At 40.2% G+C, this 8,640-nt stretch overlaps 1 pseudogene; it reads left to right on the top strand.

Moving 5' to 3' along the window:
• Positions 1–1,150: 1,150 nt before the first annotated feature.
• LOC139542947 (zinc-binding protein A33-like) lies at positions 1,151–8,602 on the top strand (annotated as a pseudogene).
• Positions 8,603–8,640: the final 38 nt, after the last annotated feature.

Here is an 8,640-nt window from a genome sequence, read left to right as displayed (position 1 = left end):
TGTGTACTATTGTTTGTACAGATGAACGTGGTACCATTCAGGCATTTGGAAATTGCACCTAAGGATGAACCAGACTTGTGGAGGTCTACACATTTTTTTCTGAAGTCTTGGCTGATTTCTTTTGATGTTCCCATGATTTCCAGCAAAGAGTTTGAAGGTAGGCCTTGAAATACATCCACAGGTACACCTCCAATTGACTCAAATGTTGTCAATTAGCCTATCAGAAGCTTTTAAAGCCATGACATAATTTTGGGGAATTTTCCAAGCTGTTTCAAGGCACAGTAAACTTCTGACCCACTGGAATTGTGATACAGTGAATTATAAGTTAAATAATCTGTCTGTAAACAATTGTTGGAAAAATTACTTTTGTCATGCACAAAGTAGAATTGCCAAACTATAGTTTGTTTAACAAGAAATTTGTGGATTGCTTCAAAAACGAGTTTTAAATACTCCAACCTAAGTGTATGTTTACTACCAACTTCAACTGTAAGTAATTTCAAAACATTTCACAACAAAACCTAACAATAATACCTCAACTTTTACAGATGCACAATCGAGAGCATCCTGTCGGGCTGTATCACCGCCTGGAACGGCAACTGCACCGCACTCAAACGCAAGGCTCTCCAGAGGGTAGTGAGGTCTGCACAACGCATCACCGGGGGCAAACACCTCCCCTCCATGACACCTACAGCACCCGATGTCATAAGAAGGCCAAAAAGATCATCAAGGACAACAACCACCTGAGCCACTGCCTGTTCACCCCGTTATCATCCAGAAGGCGAGGTCAGTACAGGTGCATCAAGGCTGGGACCGAGAGACTGAAAAACAGCTTCTATCTCAAGGCCAAAAAACAGCTTCTATCTCTATCTCGGACTGTTAAACAGCCATCACTAACATAGAGAGGCTGCTGCCAACATACAGACTCAAATCTCTGGCCACTTTAATAAATGGACTTAATAAAGGTATCACTAGTCACTTTAAATAATGACAATTTAATAATGTTTATATATCCTACATTACTCATCTCATATGTATAGTCTGTATTCTAAACCATCTACTGCATCTTGCCTATGCCGCACGGCCATCGCTAATCCATGTATTTATCTGTACATATTCTTATTCATCCCATTTGTGTGTATAAGGTAGTTGTTGTGAATTTGTTAGATTACTTGTTAGATATTACTGCACGGTCGGAACTAGAAGCACAAGCATTTCGCTACCCTCATTGACATCTGCGAATCATGTGTGTGTGACCAATAAAATCTGATTTGATTTTGATTTGATTAATACACACAAATCTAAGTAAAGGAATGGAATTAAGAATATATAAATATATGGATGAGCAACGTCAATATATGGACTGCCAAACGCCTGCCTGATGCCCGTCCAAATTTACCCACAATCCTCAGCGTCCGTTCCCTCTCCTTTGCTCCCAGAATGCAAAGCCTCTTAGACGCTGGGACCCCACCACAGTTTGGCTGGGACAAAAGAACTGTGTGAAATACCCGGCGGGCCTGTGCTTTATGGCTGGCAGCTTTACATATAAAACAGGCAGGCCTATCTGTCTCCTCGCAGGCTGCGGCCACAAAGTCCGAATCCCAGCTTTGAGCACTCTGAGGATCCTCACTCTGGAGTTCTGAGGAGAGACAGATTAACACCACCAAACACTGCTCCTATCCTCCTGCCTGGCTGACGGAGGGATGGGTGAGGAAGGGGGGAAAAGCTGGATGATAGTGTTACAGAGGAAAGTTTATACTCGTGAATGTCTCTGACTTACTTTCAGATGTTCTGTAGCAGAATACCTGGCCCTTGTTTGGGGAGTTGGTTTGTTGGGTGGAGTCACCATCTTGCTCTTGGCAGACTGAATGTAAACTCCAGTCCAATGTAGGAGTTTCAGCTGCTGAAGTTGACTGCTTGGCACTTCCATACAGTTGCTGTCCATGGTGCTGAATTGACCAGAGACATAGATAGTCAGGATTCAGCTAACCGTCAAGTCAGATGAGGAGAAACCTTAGATCAGTTTATTTGGTACATTTCACACACCTGGCATTTTGAAGCAATAAAATCCAGTTATATTTAAGTAAACACTGACATCTAGTGGAAGTGTCCTGCACAGACTCAAACTGATATAAAAGACAACATTTTGGAGAAAGTTCCACCCACTCCTGTTTAGCAGGAAGGAGCAAAGCTCACAACAGAACAGCGCTGTAACATGCAGCAATTAAATATTCAGTGAACTGTCTTATAGAAGGACCAAGAAACTTTGTAAACAACCAAGAATCAAAACAACAATTAAAGACTAAGGAACACCGGCATCCAAATATAGATTTAGACTTTTTAAAAGTAAACCTTCATCAAAAGACTTCCAAAGCCATAACAGAAAGATAAGCAGTGAGACATGGCCTCTAAAGCATCTCTCTCCGAGGATGATTTCTCCTGTCCTGTGTGCTGTGACATCTTCAAGGATCCTGTGGTCTTGTTGTGTAGCCACAGCTTCTCTAAAGCCTTTCTGGAGGAATACTGGAAACAGAATGAATATCCGCAATGTCCAGTCTGCAGAAAGAAATCATCAATGGAATTCCCCCCCTGTAACCTGGTTTTAAAGAACCTGTGTGAGGCCTACTTACAGGATAGAAGTCAGAGAGCTTCAGCAGTGCCTGAGGTGCTCTGCAGTCAGCACAGTGAGAAACTCAACCTCTTCTGTCTGGAGGATAAACAGCCCATCTGTTTTGTGTGTCAAACTTCAAAAAAGCATAAAAGCCACGACTGCTGCCCAATAGATGAAGCTGTACTGGTTCATAATGTAGGTGATGTATTTAACACTTCTTGATTTACAAGATGTACATATAGTCACATGTGAATGAAGATCTGTGTGCCATTCCACTCCTTTAACACACAGCACCTCTTTATAATGTTGTTTCATTCCAGGAGGAACTCAAGACTGCACTGGAGCCCTTAAAAGAGAAGTTGAAGGTCTTTAGAGAAGTTAAACTGACATGTGATCAAACAGCCAACCACATCAAGGTAAGAATACAGAGTGAAGCTGAGATACAATGAAACTGTAAATATTTACCATAACCGTGTGGAATTATAGATGATCAATTATTGATGATATCTTTGACATTCCTCTCTGCTGTGTCCAGAGTCAGGCCCAGGACATAGAGAAGCTGAATAAGACGGGGTTTGAGAAGTTTCATCAGTTTCTACATCAAGAAGAGAGAGACAGGATAGCTGCACTGAAGGAGGAAGAGGAGCAGAAGAGGTGGCTTGTTTGGTTCAGCATTGTGTGCGGGGTTAGGGTTACCCTGGGCGGGTGGAAGTATTGTCTGATCCCCAGGCCCCAGTATTGTCTGATCCCCAGGCCCCAGTATTGTCTGATCCCCAGGCCCCAGTATTGTCTGATTCCCAGCAGCAGGAGCCGAGAAATGGACTAGCACACGGAAAACCAGGTCCCCTTCATTGTACGAGCAGAACACCACCTTTCAATCATAATGATGTTTCTGTTGCAGTTTAGCCATTGTAGAGTGCTGGTCTGGCTCATTGGGGGCCTATGTGAATTGTGTGGTCAGGTCCTGGGCATAAGCAGCGGTTGTGGTGGGGGCTGTTGGTGTGAGAGAGGAGTTACAGTTAAACAGGACATCCACTGGCAGACAAAGCTCTCTGCCATGAGCTTGAAAGTAAGGGTTGAAGCCTGCACTAGAGTGCACACTTGAATTGTAGGCCAGCTCCACCTGTATATTTGTAGTGGCTGGGTGTATTGATACACCATCCAAAGTGTCATTAACTTCACCATGCTCAAAGAGATATTCAATGTCTACTTTTTTTTTTTTTTTACCCATCTACCAATATGTACACTTCTTTGCCAGGCATTGGAAAACCTCCCTGGTCTTTGTGGTTGAATCTGTGTTTGAAATTCACTGCTCGACTGAGTGACCTTACAGATAATTGTATGTGTGGGGTACAAAAGTACAAAAATACTTTTTTAAAGACTGTTATTGCACACAGAGTGAGTCAATATAACTGTTCATGTGGCTTGTTCAGCAAACGTTAACTCCTGAAACTTTTTAGGCTTGCCATAACAAAAGGGTTGAAAACTTGTTGACTCAAGAAAAAAAAAAATTAAACATTTTGAAAAACATAATTTCACTTTGACATTATGGAGTATTTTGTGTACAACAGTGACTATTTTTTCCAATTTAATCCATTTTAAATTCAGGGTGTAACACAACAAAATGTGGAAAAAGTCAAGGCAATACTTTCAGAAGGCACTTTATACTGTACACACAGACAATTCCGGGCTCTTGTTTTAGGAGTTGGTTTGTTGGGGTGGAGTCACCATCTTGCTCTTTACAGACTGAATGTAAAAACTAGTCACACCTACTCATTCCAGGGTTTATTTATTTATATTTGTTCTACATTGTAGAATAATAGTGAAGACATCAAAACTATGAAATAACACATATGGAATCATGAAGTAAACAAAAAGTGTTAAACAAATCAACACGTTGGCTCAAACGCAATAAGAAGGAAAGAAATTCCGCATATTAACTTTTAACAAGGAACACCAGTTAATTGAAATGTATAAAAGGTGACTACCTCATGAAGCTGGTTGAGAGAATGCCAAGAGTGGGAAAAGCTACTTTGGGTAGGGTAGCTACTTTGAAGAATATAAAATATCAAATATATTTCCATATGTGTTATTTCATAGTTTTGATGTCTTCACTATTATTCTACAATGTAGTAAATAGTAAAAATACTAGAATTAGTATTTGTGTCCAAACTTTTTACTGGTACTGTAGAATTTTCAGCTGCTGAAGTTGACTGGTTTACAATTCTGTACAGTTGATATTATTGCACTATTGGAGCTAGGAACACAAGAATTTCGCTACACCTGCAATAAAATCTGCTAAATATGTGTATGTCAATAATAAGATGTTTTTGTTGTTGCTGTCCATGGTGCTGAATTGACCAGAGCCATAAATTGGCAGATATCAGCTTACTGTCCTCTGTCAACTCCAGTTCAGTTTCATAAACCCTAGCATTTAGACACATTTAAGGTTGACTTTGGGCACGACAAATGGTCCAACTCTGCCTTTTTCTCAATTTTCGAACAGAAATGGGGTGTTGCTTTGGTGGTTCATTGATGTATCGTTCTGGTCATGTGCACCGTGACTGATGCAGCTAGTTCGTTAGCTAAGCTAGTCACAATAGCTAGTCGGTAACTCCTCCAGTCTGTGTTGACGTCAATTTAAAGGATTTGTTTTTGGACGAAAGCTGTAGAGATCGGTAAGAAATGGCACTTCAGTAGTCAAATATCTTATTCATCAATTTCTCGTAGTTTTTAAGCGTTAAATTACCTGGTATGATGGTACATTGATCAGTTACACAGTTTAAAATCCAGTTATATTTAACTAAACACTGACATCTAGTGGAGTGTCCTGGAAATTAGCAGAGAGCTCCACCCCACTCCAAGGGCTGTATTAATTCAGCCGATTTAGTTGCAAAATGTATCTTAAATGGAAACAAACGAACCAGGGAGGGACTTACCTGCATTGGTCCAAAAGAAACTAGCATTTTAGTTGCAGTTATTTGGACTAATGATTGCACCCCTGTTTAGCAGGAAGGAGCAACACTCACAACAGACCAGCGCTGTAACATTCAGATAGTCAGCTAAAGCTGTGGTTATAAAATAGTTTGACAACCCTGTTCGTAAGCTTTTATATGATATCAATCTCATCTGTTTATCTTTTCAAGTGATGAAGACATGGATCTCTCATGGAAAGGTTGCGAATCTAAAATGGATCAACTTTGAGCATCTTTATCTCATGAATATTTTGGCATTTAAATACAAAAAGTCAAAAGGAGTGCTGTGAAAAAGTGATTGAATTCAAATGGATTTATTCTACGTACACTCTTATAAAAAAGGGTTCCAAAAGGGTTCTTCGGCTGCTCCCGTAGGAGCACCCTTTTTGGTACCAGGTAGAACCCATTTAGGTTCCATATAGAACCCTCTGTGGAAATAGTTCAACATGGAACCCAAAAAGGTTCTACCTGGACCCAAAACGGTTATACTTGGAATGAGAAATGGTTCTTCACAGGGTTCTCCTATGGGGAAAGCCAAACCTTTAAGGTTATAGATAGCACCTTTTTTTCCCAAGAGTGTATAGTCACATGTGAATAAAGATCTGAGTGCCAATCCACTCCTTTTACACACAGCATCTCTTCATATGTTGTTTCATTCCAGGAAGAACTCAAGACTTCACTGAAGCCCTTACAGGAGAAGGAGGAGCAGAAGAGTCAGATGATAAAGTAGAAGATTGAGCTGATGAGCAGAGAGATATCAACACTTTCAGACACAATCAGAACCATAGAGGAAGAGCTGGGAGCTGAGGACATCTCATTCCTGCAGGTAAGGACTAATCGACCTCTGATAAATCAACTGCCCTATTAGTTATGAAATAAATATTGTAGTAATCAATTGATATGTTTTAGATTGATTTGCTATGATCAATACATCTTTAAATGTGTTATTTTGTTTCCCTACAGAACTACAAGGATACAGTGAAAAGGTAAGGGGACTTTATTATGTCTCTCTCTTCTCTGTGGTTCTGTATCAAACCCCACAGCAACACTGACTCCTGAATGTTCTGCCAGAGCCCAGTGTACACTGCCAGATCCAGAGAGGGTTTCAGGAGCGCTGATAGACATGGTAAATCACCTGGGCAACCTGCAGTTCAGAGTCTGGAAGAAGATGCAGGGAATAGTTCAGTACAGTAAGTATTTAAGGGGTATAAGAAGGTATTATATACTGTAGGCCATGACATCACTATGACTCTCCAATACAGAAAAAGAGACTGTGAATGATTTTTAAAGTGGCACTCCAGTCTCCTTTTTTATTTTTTACTTATTTAACTAGGCAAGTCAGTTAAGAACAAATTCTTATTTACAATGACGGCCTACCGGGGAATATTGTCCGCTCGGGATTCAATCCAGCAACCTTTTGGTTACTGGCCCTACGCTCTAACCACATATCTATCTGCCGTACTTCTCACCTCATGTATCACCTGATTCACTGAACAAAGGCTCATCTCAAAAGATGGTTCAGGAATCCTCATAACATGGTACAAGTGTTGGGGGGGCTTTCCTATTTCGTCCTCTATTGTCCCTCAAGCGAGGGGGAGGACGATGACATCACAGTGCACCCACCAGACCAACTCATTGAATGGTCAACTCCTTGAAGTTTGCAGTTGTGTCTAAAAAACAGTATTTATTCCCCTTTAAGTCTGGGAACATTACTGTATTTATACATGAGATATTTCTTTTTAACAGGACAAGTACAAGACTAGCTGGAGTGTGTCTTTAAAATAAATAACATCCATTTTCTTTACAACATCAAGTCCTTTTCAGTGTAAATATTCAAAAGCAGATGGTTCATTTACACATGTGAAATTGTGAGGATTTCACAATAAGTAATGTGCACACATATAACACAAAACAGACAACACATAGCATTATATATTATATACAGTAATGTATTCCCCCTTCATATGAATTAATTTAGTGTGTTTCTGTTCTCTGTTCAGTTCCAGTGACTCTGGACCCCAACACTGCCCACCCACATCTCATCCTGTCTAATGATCTGACCAGTGTGAGATACAGTGATGAGGAACAGCAGCTTCCTGACAACCCAGAGAGGTTTGATAGCCATAGAATGGTCCTGGGCTATGAAGGTTTTAACTCAGGAACACACAGCTGGGACATTGATGTTAGGAAGAATAAAGGCTGGGACCTGAGAGTGACCACAGAGTCTGTCCAGAGGAAGGAACACAGTGGTTATTGGGATGGATCCTGGGGTGTGTTGTTTGATGGTGGTGATTATAAAACACATGATCCAAAGCAGCCATTCACTCCCCTCACAGTGAGACAGAATCCCCAGAGGATCAGAGTGCAGCTAGACTGGGAAGGAGGAAAGCTGTCATTCTCTGACCCTGTCAATAACACACATCTACACACACACTTTCACTGAGAGAGTCTTTCCATTCATCAGCAATCTGTCCTCTCCACCCTCTGAGGGTGTGACCAGGTAAGGTGACTTCATTAAAGAGAAGGTTGCACGATATATTTCCACAAATCTAACAACGTACATGAATGATATTCCATATACAGTGGCAAGAAGAAATATGTTGAAGTTGTTGAATGAATATGTTGAAGATGTTGAATGAATATGTTGAATGAATATGTTGAAGTTGTTGAATGAATATGTTGAAGTTGTTGAATGAATATGTTGAAGTTGTTGAATGAATATGTTGAAGTTGTTGAATGAATATGTTGAAGTTATTGAATGAATATGTTGAAGTTGTTGAAGTTATTGAATGAATATGTTGAAGATGTTGAATGAATATGTTGAATGAAGATGTTGAAGAATGCCAAGAGTGTGCAAAGCTGTCATCAAGGCAAAGGGTGGCTACTTTGAAGAATCTCACATCTAAAATACATTTAGATTTGTTTCACACTTTTTCGGTGTTATTTCATGGTTTTGATGTCGTCACTATTATTCTACATTGTAGAAAATAGTAAAAATAAAGAAAAACCCTTGAATGAGTAGGTGTGTTGAAACTTTTGACTGGTACTGTACATACT

The sequence above is a fragment of the Salvelinus alpinus genome, chromosome 17 (genome assembly GCF_045679555.1).
Source record: "Salvelinus alpinus chromosome 17, SLU_Salpinus.1, whole genome shotgun sequence".
In the NCBI taxonomy this organism is placed as follows: domain Eukaryota; kingdom Metazoa; phylum Chordata; class Actinopteri; order Salmoniformes; family Salmonidae; genus Salvelinus; species Salvelinus alpinus.
Note: the sequence above shows the minus strand (reverse complement) of the source record. Positions and strands in the feature narration are given on the sequence as shown.